Source organism: Adiantum capillus-veneris, chromosome 12 (assembly GCF_014529385.1).
Source record: "Adiantum capillus-veneris isolate H3 chromosome 12, ASM1452938v2, whole genome shotgun sequence".
Lineage (NCBI taxonomy): Eukaryota > Viridiplantae > Streptophyta > Polypodiopsida > Polypodiales > Pteridaceae > Adiantum > Adiantum capillus-veneris.
The window spans coordinates 125,484,382-125,498,648 of record NC_140942.1 but is presented as its reverse complement, the minus strand read 5'-3'; positions in this window follow the sequence as shown (position 1 = coordinate 125,498,648).

Below are 14,267 nucleotides of genomic sequence, written 5' to 3'. Positions count from 1 at the left end.
CCTAATAATCAATGGTTACTTAGGTTCTTAATCCGATTTAGGTAGCATTGTGTGAAATGTACTAGGGCTTTCTAGTGGGCTTGACCCTATTGACCTTTAACTTAAGTATTATAAAGGGAGTTTACTTGTGTGATGAGCCTGGGAGGTGTATCAGTGTTATATGACCCCCCAAAGTTACAAAATTAAAATGCTGAAAATGAACAAACAAAAAATCAAAGTGCTACATTGTAAAATCTTAAGCTGGAAGAGAAATCTCACCTTGATTGGGTACTTCACTCACATGTATCGCCTATGGTACTAGAGCCCTAGAGGTTCCCAGTGTGGGCGCTTTTCTTTGAAAAGCAAAAAACCCAAGGCATACAAAATAAGCACACACATCAAAATTGAATCACTGTGAAAAGACTTTGGGGGGTCAAAGAAAAGGTGATCAGTCAGGCGATGATTTCATGAGAAATTCCTTTTATCGTAGCTTAACTACAGGTCTTCTAGGTATAGCCTCTAGTCAGCCCTCGGACATGAAATACTTGGCTCTCGCGATTAAACAACTTAATTGACCAGAGAAAATTAAGAAGCTTACCCATGGTATTAATAGTCGATCTCTAGTGCCTTTCGACCGTTAAATTAGCGACCCCAGACTTGTTTAATTTTTTACCTTTACATCTGTTTATGCATTTGATTATATTGCAATTTAATGTTTATTGCTGACAAATTGTTTAAAATTCTGTTACCAATCAATTTGTCTGCCTAAAACTTCATATGCTTTTTAATCGCTTATGAGAATGCAATTACTGTGCCAATGTTGTTTGATTTTGCAGTGACTCAAGAAGGCTAAGGACATTCATCTCAAATGCTCTTCCACCTCGACCAACGAGCTTCAACTCAATAGCTTCCGAGGACGAAATCTACATCAGGAAGGGGGGCATGTTAACCCTCACGGCTCACGGACACCCTATCACCTACGACGGACGTTGTAACCTACGGCGGACGTTGTATTATTTACTTGTAGAGTCAGGTACCGGGCTTGTCGGTCCAATAGGAAAAGGGTAAGAGTGATCGCCGATGAGAGGCGCACTCTAATTGGAACATTCAAGGGATTAGTTGGCTAAGCATGGGCGCCCAAGTGTGAATGGGGTGAGCTCATATAAAAGTCAACTAAACCTAAAATTCACTCATTCTCTCATTTGTGCAATAGAAGAGTGCTCTTGCTCCATCTCCATCTCCATCTTCTTCTTCTTCACCTCCTTGTGTGTGTGTGTATGTGTGAGAGAGAGAGAGAGAGAGAGAGAGAGAGAGAGAGAGAGAGAGAGAGAGAGAGAGAGAGAGAGAGAGAGTGTGGGCAATCGAGCATTACGAAGGCACGACGGCGGTGAAGCGGTTGAGCGCGGCATAGCAGCGTCTCCTTCTTCTTCGCGGCGAGGAATCCTCCACGGCAGGAGCATAGAGCGGTGAGTGACACACCATTGCCCTCTTTTGAGCTTACTAGTTAAGCTAGTTGTGTGCTTGGAGCCATCTGTGGCTCGTACACAGTGTTAGGCAAGTCCCTTGCTTCGACAGTGCGGCAAGGAGCGCACACTTGCCCATGGTATTAATAGTCGATTTTTAGTGCCTTTCGACTATTAAATTAGCGACCCCAAACTTGTTTAATTTTTTACCTTTACAACTGTTTATGCGTTTGATTATATTGCAATTTAATGTTTATTGCTGACAAATGGTTTAGAATTCTATTACCAATCAAATTGTCTGCCTACAATTGCATATGCTTTTTAATTGTTTATGAGAATTACTGTGTCAATGTTGTTTGATTTTGCAGTGAGATTGAAGAAGGCTAAGGACATCCATCTCAAATGCTCTTTCACCTCAACGAACGAGCTTCAACTCAATAGCTTCCGAGGAGGGAATCTACATCAGGAAGGGGGGCATGCTAACCCTCACGCACATTCCTATCACCTACAACGAGCGCTGTATTATTTATTTGGTAGAGTCAGGTACCGGGCATGTCGGTCCAATAGGAAAAGGGTAAGAGTGATCGTCGAATGAAAGGTGCACTCTAACTGGAACATTCAAGGGATTAGTTGGCTAAGCATGGGCGCCCAAGTGTGAATGGGGCGAGCTCATATAAAAGTCACTAAACCTAAAATTCACTCATTCTTTCATTTGTGCAATTGAAGAGTGCTCTTGCTCCATCTCCATCTTCTTCTTCTTCACCTCTTTGTGTATGTGTGTGTGTATGCGTGAGAGAGAGAGAGTGCGATCGAGCATTGCGACGACGGCACGACAGCGGTGAAGCGGTTGAGTGCGGCGCAGCGACGGCTTCTTCTTCTTCGCGGCAAGGAATCCTCCATGACAGCAAGCGTAGAGCAGTGAGTGACACACCATCGCCATCTTGGAGCTCACTAGTTTAGGCTAGTTGCATGCTTGGAGCCATTTGTGGCTTGCACACAGTGTATTGGCAAGTTCCTTACATTGACACGTGCGCCAAACGTTCAGAACAAGCTACAAATATCATAAGCTATCGGCACACCAAAAATTCAGGTCCAAAAGTGGTGGAACATGGATCGCGATCCATGTACCCCTGAGAAATTTTTGGACAGAAACTTTTCCAACCTATAGCTGAGACCATCGTAAACAAAAGTCCCCAAAAAAATTTTGTCAAAAAAGTCCAAAAAAGTCATCAAAAGTATCATAAATTGTTCAAGGTGAAAACCCTAAAATAGACTTGTGAATTGACTTTTGCCTGACGTAAACAAGTCCAAATCACACAAAAACCATATAGCAGGGATCAGGAGACCAAGGGCAAGTTGTGTGCCAAGTTTTAGTACAATCTGACATATAGGTACATAGATCGCGATGCATGTTCCTTTCATAGACTGATACCAAACTTGCACCCTAGCTAGAGGACATCACAAGGAGTCTAGTGGTCTTTTCAAAACTGAATTTGGATATCAAAAACCAAACCAAAAGCCCAAAACTGCCAAGTACTTTGAGCAGGTTCCATAATTGACCTAACTTTCAATTCAGAGATCCATTTTCAAAAAATTTGATACCATAGGACCTGCTAATCATGTTGATCTGATGGTGCCAAGAGAAGTCAATTTGGGCTCCAAACATGGATCGCGATCCATGTACCCATAGTGATAGCTTGATCTAAAACTTTTGAGATCACTAGTGCATACACAAGGAAACATATTCCCAAGTCCAATTTTGGAAAAAAATAAGCAAATTTGGGTCAAAGGGGAGCAAAACAGGTGACATACCAAAAACCGTTGTGCAGACCTAGTGTTGACCATTTGACCCATCAAAACAAGTCCAAATCCAAAAAGATTTGAGATTTAGCTTGTGGACACAGTCAGGAACAAACTCCTAAGAGATCAAGTCTAGATGTGGTTGAACATGGATTATGATCCATGTACCTCAACCTCAGAATTTGCTGAAAATTGGTACATAGTCTACATATGACTTTATCTACACACTGTCAAAATTTGGAGAAAAAAATTTGACAGAGGAACATGGATTACGATCCATGTACCTCAACATAGTGGGCGTATCTGAGTTGATGATCTTGTAGATATACTTGAGAACATCCCAAATCTCAAGTTTGAGCTAAAAATACCTTCGGGAGGCCAAGATACAAGCCAAAGTTTTTGTGTTCTGGTCCTCGAACCGTTTTGAGTCCTATTTCAAGTGCAGTTCACTAAAAGTGCTCTAACTTTTGATAGACAACTCCAAATTGAGTCAGGATAGCCAGGAAGAAAGCTTGCAGGCAATAGCACACACCTAGACTTTTTAGAGCTGAATTTTTCTAGGTTGCCTAAATCCAAACTTTTAGCGTACCCCAAGGCTAGTTTCCAAAGACCAAAAAGTCACAAATTCATGACTTTTGAGAGACCTTACCACGGGCAAAAAGGGACAAGTAACACTAAGCCAAAGTGGACTTGTCAAGGACTATCTTGAGAGTTTTGAGTGAGCATCAAGCATGACAACTCATCCACCATCAGGGTTTTCTACTCCACTCAGAGACATGAAAAACGTTGCAATGTCAACAATAGTGAGATTGAGAGAATACATAGAGGAGTGGCATCCTCTAATCAACAAACTGAATGTGAAATTCATCAAAACCAATGAATCCATGCGAGTTCTTACGGATTACACTTATGAGGACATATATAGATTCACAAACTGATATCTACATATCTTTACAAGTGTGTAGAACCCTATGCTGGAGAGTTCGCCACCTGTAAGAATTTGTATGCATTCACGTATGTAGATGCCCATAAAGTGCAAGTTTTGATGGTAGATAAGTATGGAAGAGAGTACAAAATGGTCAATCCAATTGAACTGGAGGGATATATGTATAAGGGTACTCCAATCTCTACTTACTTTCAATAAAAAATGATGCTAGAAAACGCAACAGAAAGGATTTCACGAGGATTCTTTCCGAGACGACAGGAGAGCACGAGATAAGTCTTTTCACGAGACCACAAACTGGCTAGATTGGTGAGTGAACCACAACAATTAAGACCATATCAAGTGGCTTGTCAAGACAAAGTACAGTGGGTCAGGGGATCCATATGCACATGTCTCACTCTTCAAACAAGTTATGAGAGCTAAACAAATTGCACATTTCCATACTCAGTATATGAGGGATTTGGGCTCACATTGGAAGGAACAACCTTGACTTGGTTCCAACCACTTTATAGAGATGATTTTCCCAACATAGCACAATTCTTGCAAGAATTTATGGAGGAGTTCTCAAAAAGATGAATCAAACACAACACAGTGTCCCAAATCTACGATTTCAAGCAGAAAAAGGATGAAAAAGTGAAGGAAGCTCTGTTTTGCTTCAAACAATACATAGAGAGATGTCCTGTGAGAGAGCTACCGCAAGATGAGAGATTATCAGCTCTCTTCATAGAGGGCTTGAGGAATGAAACCCTCAAAAAGGAACTACATTTAAAAGGATGCGCAACATTTGAGCAAGTCACTAGAGAAGCTCTATATCTAGTTGACAATTGTAAGGCCTATGGAGAGGTGACTGAAGTTACAGACAACGCGACTAGTAGTGCCTCATATCCAAAGAGAAAATCAACAAAAAATAAGGATGTTCAAACTCCTTGGGAACCGATCATTGATTAATTGGTTGAGGGGGTAATTAGAAGAATAAACCAAGGCTACATCCAGAACCCGATTGTACAACAACCTCAATTGAGGAGATGCAACACTTGTGGAGGGGATCATCCCATTCCATGGTGTAACACTTAACCAAAGCTGCAACAAATTCTAGGAAAACAACAACATCCTTTGAACAATGGTAGAGTGATAGTGAATTACACTCATCCAACACACGTGCCACAACCCATAGTACTACTATCTTCCCTACTGTCATAGACACACAAATACTCGTGTATATGAATCTCTAGATGAGAAAGACAAATACTTGTAAGAGAAGCCTAACATCAACAACATTGTCTCCGTTTGTAATTATTTTTATGAGGCTGGATTCCTCTATAAATGCAATATAAATATTTCTTTTTGTTAAATGGTGTCGCACTGAGTGAGAGTATTTAATTTAGATTACTGGAGTTTCATATAGATTTGAGTAATATTGTTGATTTTTATGGATATTCTAATTTGCCTGTAAGATGTTTGAAGTCTCAAGTCTTAATCATTCCACCATGAAGAAATTCATGCAATATTTTGATTTCAGTTTAATCACTAATGGTTATTCTTATTAAAGTGGATCATAACCTTTGTCAAGATGTCCTCATTTGGGGATGTTGAATATATATCAATAGCAATATTTCAAAAGTTGAGAAAGCTAAATTCTTGCTTTCCAAAATGTTATTGTTTCCATACTATGCCTATGCCAAGCTTGACTTAGAGAAATGACAACTTGAGATGGAGGTGTAGATATATAGGGGTGACTTATTATTGATTCTTGTTTCATCATATATATTATAAAGCCTTTGAGTTTCCACCTTTTTGAGTAGTGTTGACAAGTTTTTGGTATCAAATCTTTGTAAATATCCCTATTCATTCGCTTTGGTAGCTATTTATTTGGTATTGCTAAAGATCATACCAATACCTTTCACCTTGTGAACTTAATTGTTGAATTGCGGATTTGATTTTTACTATGTAGCTCATTTGGATAGAGAAAGTGTAAACATAAATTATAGATACATGCATTGTTAGCATAGAAGATATGTATCACTCGAACCTGTATAACTGCTAATCAAGAAACCTTTGGTTGGATACTATAACAATTCATTCGCTTTGGTAGCTATTTATTTGGTATTGCTAAAGATCATACCAATAGCTTTCACCTTGTGAACTTAATTGTTGAATTGCGGATTTGATTTTTACTATGTAGCTCATTTGGATAGAGAAAGTGTAAACATAAATTATAGATACATGCATTGTTAGCATAGAAGATATGTATCACTCGAACCTATATAACTGCTAATCAAGAAACCTTTGGTTGGATACTATAACAATAGGGGTCACATGTGGTTTCAAATACCAAAGAAATGGCTTAACCAAAATATTCCCAAGAACACGAGGTGAACACAAGGAAGTAAAAATTGGCTCCTTCTTTGGTTGATTTCTAGTGCTAAATGTTCTAAGTGCACAAAATTTGTGAGGCCTTTTTTGACCTTGGGAGTTCACTAAAGTATATGTAACATAGCACATGTGTTCAACAGAAGGGAATTTATATTCTTGTAAAGTTACAGAAACATGTGTAGGTAAGGCCTATAAGGGCTACTTTCAATCCATTGTGGTGAACGCACATGACATAGGAAACTTTTACATAGTGAATACTCCGGACATCAAACACTACACCTCTATCTCATGGCCATACATTAAAACAAAGCCCCTATTTGTCATTTTGAAGCCCAGGGACCCTCAACAAGAGGGACCACAAGGGCGCGCAGAATGGCCATCCAGGGACAAATAGGGACCAAGATATTTTCAAGAACAGGGGATGGACACAAGGAAGTAAATAATGGTTGATAAGCATGATACAAGGTTTAGGTATCTGCCATTCGGGGGGGGGGGGGGAGTTTGCTATGAACACATTAAACTGCCCAGTTTTATCTCATGGCCATGCATTAAAAAAATCTTGTACTTGTCATTTTAGGGCCCCAGGGACCCTCAACAAGAGGGGCCACAAGGGTGCGCAAATTGGCCATCCAAAATTTGGATGGATGGCCAATTTGCGCGCCCTTGTGGCCCCTCTTGTTGAGGGTCCCTGGGGCCCTAAAATGACAAGTACAAGCTTTTTGTTAATGCATGGCATGGTACAATGTTTAGCTATTTGCCATTGGGGGGGGGGGGGGGGGGGGGGGGGGGGGGGGGGGGGGGGGGGTTGTTTGCTATGAATACATTAAACTGCCCAGTTCTATCTCATGGCCATGCATGAAAAAAGACTATACTTGTCATTTTAGGGCCCCAGGGACCCTCAACATGAGAGGCCACAAGGGAGCGCAAATTGGCCATTCAGAAATTTTGGATGGCCAATTTGCGCGCCCTTGTGGCCCCTCATGTTGAGGGTCCCTGGGGCCCTAAAATGACAAGTACAAGATTTTTTTTAATGCATGGCCATAATTCAAGTGGTCAGTTTTTTTTTTTTTTTGAAGTGTTGAACTTTTAGGCTGTTTTCAAGAGCTTCTACTGTTCAATTGGCTCTGAATCTGTCTGGGCTTGTCTCACATAAATTTGTTCATCTCATCACGCTCTTCGACCATCGTGTGATGCAAAAAAATCATATCCTACTCGAATTCTCCAAAAATCAATGTGCAAGTTGGCAATTTCTTTAAAAATGATGTAAAACAGACATTTCTTACTTTTTTCTTACTCTACGGGCTCGAATGAGCATTAAAACCATGGAATCTGAAAATACTCAAAGAACCAATGTTTTTTATTGTGTTAAGGACTATATTTCCTACATACAAAACTTTCTCAAAATCTCACCCTAACACCTTCAAAAGTTGCTTCCAAGGAGTGCCCTCGATCAAAAATTGAAACTGAAGGAAAACAATCAAAATGAACTCCTAGACTGTGTACAAACTTTAAAATAACAAAAATTTTCTTTTTAAAAAAATTATTGCTGCAAATTTGAAAATAGACCACCCTTGGACTTCCCACAACGATAGAAATCAAAGGGTTCAAGGAGAGGTCTGGTGTCACAAGTGCATGGTAGGAATCTAATCGAGGTTTATTCCGTCAAGATCTCTTATACTTTATCATGTCTTCTCATGTACAATCTTACCAAACAAAAAACTTACACTTTAAATGACTATAAATCTTATTTAACTTATCAAACAATCTAAAATATGGTAGACCTAGAGTGCTCTTACACATCAACAAACAAAAAAGTCCAAATTTCTTCTCATTAACTTTGATAAACATACATCTGTGAACAACTTCCAAGGAGTAGTGCGGTCATAGTTCTTACATCCATTCCATGACATGGTATGCTCATGGGATGACCTATCACATAAAAATATCTTTGGTAGGAGTGCCCTCATGTTAGGAAAGGGTGTGTTGCTGCTGATGAAAAGGTTTTGCATTCTCCTACTAGGGATCTCTCCATGTTAGCATAATGATTTTTGGTGTAGTGGGAGCCACATTGCCGCTGAGGAGAGCTTTGTGCCACCGTAAAAGCTTCATGTTATGCCAGTTCCTTGAGTCATTCTTGCAAATAATGCCACTCAACTAGCATAGCAAGAGGTCACCTTGTAACAAAAACATGTATGAATTCAACATTTGCAAGCTGTATAATAAAGAAACTTGTTAAGTATATGTTGTACAAATTTGCAAGTATTTCTATCTAGCTGGGAATAAATAATCCTAAAATATACATTAGGATGAGATTACCACCCCTAGTAAGCATGGATTTGAAGCACCTACCTACAAGATGTAACAAAGAAGACTGTTTTAGAGGAAAAGTGGTGACACTTGGCCTCTCTAACCTGCAGCCTTTCACTATTTGCGCATAAAAGCAACCTTTGTGCCAAGCACTACAAAACAAGTAGAGACAACACCTTAGACTTCAAAGTTTATAATAAGAAGAACACAATCAAAAGTAAGAAGTATATTGCTACCTTGCATAAAGGGGTGTTTTATTCAAATATGTGATGGTATTGGCAAGATATTGAAGAACCATCAACATTCATCTCACCGATGGTACAACGTTCCTGGTATGACCTCTGCTCACCCTCACGTGCGGCCTTCGGTGCAAACGTTGTGAACAAGCAAATATGTATGCATACGATTTGTGATGTCCTTGAGCACCATGGTAGCTGTTGCGTGAGGAAGCAAAGTATGAAAAGAGAGAGGGTGGAGGGAGAGAGAGAGAGAGGAACATGGGAGGAGACAAGGGGGTAGTAGGGGAGGGAGAGAGAGAGAGAGAGAGAGAGAGAGAGAGAGAGAGAGAGTGGAGAAGGAGGAGAGAAGGGGGCAGGGAGGGAGAGGGAGGAACATGGGAGGAGAGAAGAAGATAGTGGGAGAGAGGGAGAGAGAGGGGAGGAGGAGGAGAGAAGGGGACAGGGAGGGAGAGGAAAGGGAGAAAGGAGGGAGGAGGAAGAGAGAACAAAGGTTTTTTTTTTGGGGGGAGTTTTTTTTGAAAAATTGGACTTTAGTGCTTGTAAGTTTAAAAAAAGGTCAAAAAATACTTTTCTGACATGGATATATGTTAGGGGGGAGTTTTAAGTAAAAAATAAGTTTTTTTTTTTTTTTTTTAAAGTCAAATTTTGGCTCTTAGTGATCCACTCCCACTCAAAACTAGCTTCTTGAATGCCCTTGTCCCCTTAACCCTACACACCATTAGCCTTAATCCCTAAAAATTAGGATTCCTTACAGGACCCATGCAAGGTCCATATTTCTCCTAATAAAGTAGCTAATACCATAGATGGGGTGGGTTAACAAGTAGTGATGCCTATTCCAGAGGTAGAAGAACCGTGGCCACAATCCTTGTAAGAATCGATCAGAAACCAAAAAGATGGTAGTGCTACTTTATAGTCAGCACCTTTCCTTGAAATAAACATGGATCACGAATTTTTCCCAAGGGATATAAGATCTTTATATGGGAATGTCGAGTCTATCGCATCTAAAGAGAGTAAACCACGCTCTCTAAAGACTTTTCCATCTTTCATAGGAGAACTTAAAACCAAATTGGAGGTTAAAATGGTTCCTTCTCAGTGGAAAGCCACACCAAAAATGATGGATACCAAGAGCTTGCATGAATTGATGTCTTCTCCTATACAATGCACACTTTATGTCTCAGAGCTACTAAAAATTAGACCGCATCTATGGGGCCAAAATGGACAAAACCCTGGAAATCCCTTCGCATGACCAACTTGCATATGAAAACAGGGATGATACCATGCCTAAGAAACCACAGACAAAGCGAGTACCAATAAATAAGGTGGGTGACTACTATGAAGGAGAGGAAGGAAACACCACCTTACAACTTGACTACAAAGGCGTAAAGACGGTTGCTATATTAGATAGTGGGGCAGGAATTGCCCAGTGCAAACAAAGAAATATGGAAAAAATGGGAAAAGCCCGCTCTTACAAAAACTCCAATGAAACTGCAATTAGCGGATGGATACGTGGAGAAACCAATTGGAATATTAGAACAAATCATTGTATCCTTGTGTGGCATCGAGTATGAGCACACCTTTGTTATAATGAATTTTGACAAGAGCAACAACTTTGATATCATATTGGGTAGACCATTCATGCATCAAGTCAAAATGGTACAAGATTGGGGCTATGACTATATCTACTTAAGACACAAGGAAATTACTACAAAAATCAATGTCAAAGATCATAGTTATAGAGATGTAAGCGAACCCCAAGGGAAGAATTAAACTCCACAACTAATTTTGAAAGCAAAGCGCATATTTGGATGTACGGAGCTCCTGAGAGTGTAAGTATGAGGAAGGAGGATTGCATTCTCGTTTGACCTGTGGAGGACACATACTATATTTTGGAGCCATTCCCATAGGAGTTATTTGAACCCTTTGGATGGGGGTCAAATACTGGCAACTCTTGATGTATGTGTGAATGAGGTGACCCTGACTAAATTTTGCGATGAAGATGGGTATGATATAACTCCCTTGTTTACGATAAAGTTGTTGAAGGAAGCTAATGAAGTTTGTGAGTGTTAAAGAAAACATGGTGCGACAAATAGCTACATCATGGAGCATGAGGAAAAAGTGAAAATGAAGGAAGCAGAGCAACCACAAGAATATGTCATCATTGACATACCTGAAGAATCGATAAAAGTTGTTTCAAAGAAGTTGATTCCCGAAAAAGAACAAATGAAAGCAGAAGAAGGAAAAAAATTTCCAAGTTCAACATTATATGTTTAGCAAACACAAGATCAAAAGAAGAACAGGGATAAAGAAGGAAATCGATTGTCTCCTAAGATGATCAAATTCAGCATATGCGGAGAAACAAGACTCAAAATCACATGTTTAGCTGTGATAGATCCAGAAGCAACAAAGAATCTAATGACTTATGGAACGAGGATCATTATGGAAAAGCCACCAATCAAAGATCTAGAGGAGATAGTGTACTTAAGTTCTAAAACGCCGATTTCTAGCTTCGGAGTGGCAGAAGCTATACTCAAGTTGAGTACTAGGGAGTATAAGGATACTTTCCACATAATCAACTCCCATCACATCAAAGACAATCTGGTCCTGACAGAAAGCTGGAGGAACATCTTCTTTAGACAACAATCAAAAGCTTTAACAAACAACAACAACTGTAAGAGTTCATGAAGCTTCTCAAATCCATGCGGAGAAAGAATCATCGATGATCACCGAAAAAGGGTAAAGCTAAAGTAAATGCTGAAGGAGATCAACCTCGCAAGACAACTTTACCTTCAACGAGCCTCCATCAAACTTCCCGCGAAGCCTCTACATCAAGAGCCAAACCATCAACAATGCAATGGAAACCAAAAGAAAAAGTCTATCAGCCAAAGTTTCCATCACAAATAAGAATCAACAAGAAGACGAAGGGAATCAACCAAGTGTTAGTATCCAAAGAGCACATCAAAGTCAAAGATCCAATTTGGATACATGAAACACAAGTTCAGCATCAACAACATAAAGTGATAGGGTGGGTAGCATCAAATGAGTCAATCACTGCTCAAGGCTACTTCCAAGGAAACGCTAATGTTTGTGCCAAAAAGCCTAAAGTAATAGCCTGGATGTGCTTGCCTCAACCAAAGAGTTTTACAAAGAACAAGATGCACTCTCAACACAAGGCAAGCAACTCAAGCAGGAGAAAGAACAACAGTAAAAGGCATCAAAAGAGAAGATCAAAGAAGAAAACAATGCGACAAGTTTGGGTACCAAAGTCAATTGCTAGTCAAATTACCCAAGAAGGACAGGTGAAGTAGTGGGTGATTCCAGTCAAGCTACTCAAAGCACAAGGATTTTATAAAGGTAACACACAAATATGGTTACTAAAAATTGTAGCTCAACCTGGAACAACAAAGATCAATCAAGAAGCACAAGGTTCCACCCAAAGGCACACAATCAACAGGAAGAACCAACAACCAGTCACCACCGATAGTGCTAAGAACTCTACATGGATACCTCATTATCAACTCTAAAAACAAGGCTTCTACAAAGGAAATAATGAGTTATGGCTACCGGAGCCTAGTGTCCATCAAATTATAGAAGAAGGTAAAATGCCAAAGACGGTCTCACAAGGACCAAAGACAAGGTGGGTTCCAAAATCTCTAGTAGAAACTCAATCACAAAGAACCCACACCTCTTGACAATCACTTCTCATGGAAAATAACAGAAAGGCTACATCAGTCCCTACCAGAGCTGAAGGACTTGTTTCACAAAGCAGTGTGAACATACAACAAGCAAGTTTGGAGGAGCGAAAATATGCCAACCTAGTCAACAAAATGGTGGCATCCAAAGACCAACACAAAGGAAGATGCCTAAATTTTTAGAACTTATGGAATTGGGTTTCTGGCCTTGAACAGGTAAGTCCAAGTCGCCATTAAAAATACATGGCATAAAAGTCAGAGTTGGGCAACTAAGCCACTAAATGAGCAAGGCGTCAGTCCCAAACCTTCATGTAATATCCTCTGTGGTCTAAGCGTCTTAGCTATTCTAGATACTGCTCAAGGGAGAATATTTGAGGATAGTTATGTTGTGTCCCTCTTGCTGGTTGTTAGCAGGAAGTTAGCACAAATACCACGGATACCATTTTTCAGAGTTCTCAATGTAAAAAAACTTTTTATTTTGATAGATCCGAAATATTATAACTCCTAGTTTTTGGATAAACCTTGTAATTGATGAGCCGGGGCTACAAGATTCCAGATTGTATCAACCTGTCATTACCCATCTTTGGTAGAACTCCCAGATTATTAGTTTTGACCACCAAAAACCTTGGCTAAGTTATAAAAGCCAATTGTTGTAAGTTATTATTAAGTTTTGGATAATGAAATACACAGCGTGAGCTAACAGCACTCACTTCTCTCCTTCTCGCGTTTCCTACTCCCTCCCCGGTTATCACATTGCAGTCGTGTTTGTTGCATTGCAACCGTAGGTAAGAGCTCTACGCATTGACGTAAATACATCACAATATTTTTTAGCTTTTGGCGTTGCCGATCCGTCGCCTAATTTCATCATAAGTAGGAATTTACACTTCACAACAATCAAAAACTAAGCAAAGGTGGGGTATTGGGGCATCATTGCTAAGCATTTAGATGCATTATGGGTCGAAAATGACTAAGTCAAAAATCCACTGCTGTTAATAATTGCGATTTTGGAACTTGACCTAAAGTGGGGTTTGAGACCATAAGCATGTGTGTTTAGGTCTTATAAACATTTCCTAAAAGTTTTGTTACGTTTGGATGTCATTTGATGCTATAATGGATGTGATTTGTTTGCCGATGAGAGATTGGCTTTTGGTGATTTCAGTCACTTAAGTGTAGCTTGAGTTAGATGCGAGTTGTTAATTGTTTTTTGAGAGATTGACAACCTCTTGTAGCCTCTATATACTAGTCAAGTCAGCTCCGTCCCATGGATTGACAATTTAATCATGGTTCTCCCGCTGATACTGTAATAAGATAGGATACTGAGGTTAGACATGCATCCCACATTTGGCGCCTCTGTCGGTTATTGAAGAGACCTAAACTAGGAAAAAACACGAGCGTCTTGTAAAGTTATCCTTTAACTTCCTCTAAGATATCCTAGAGTTAAAAACTTTCTTTTAAAAACCGCATAACCTAAGAT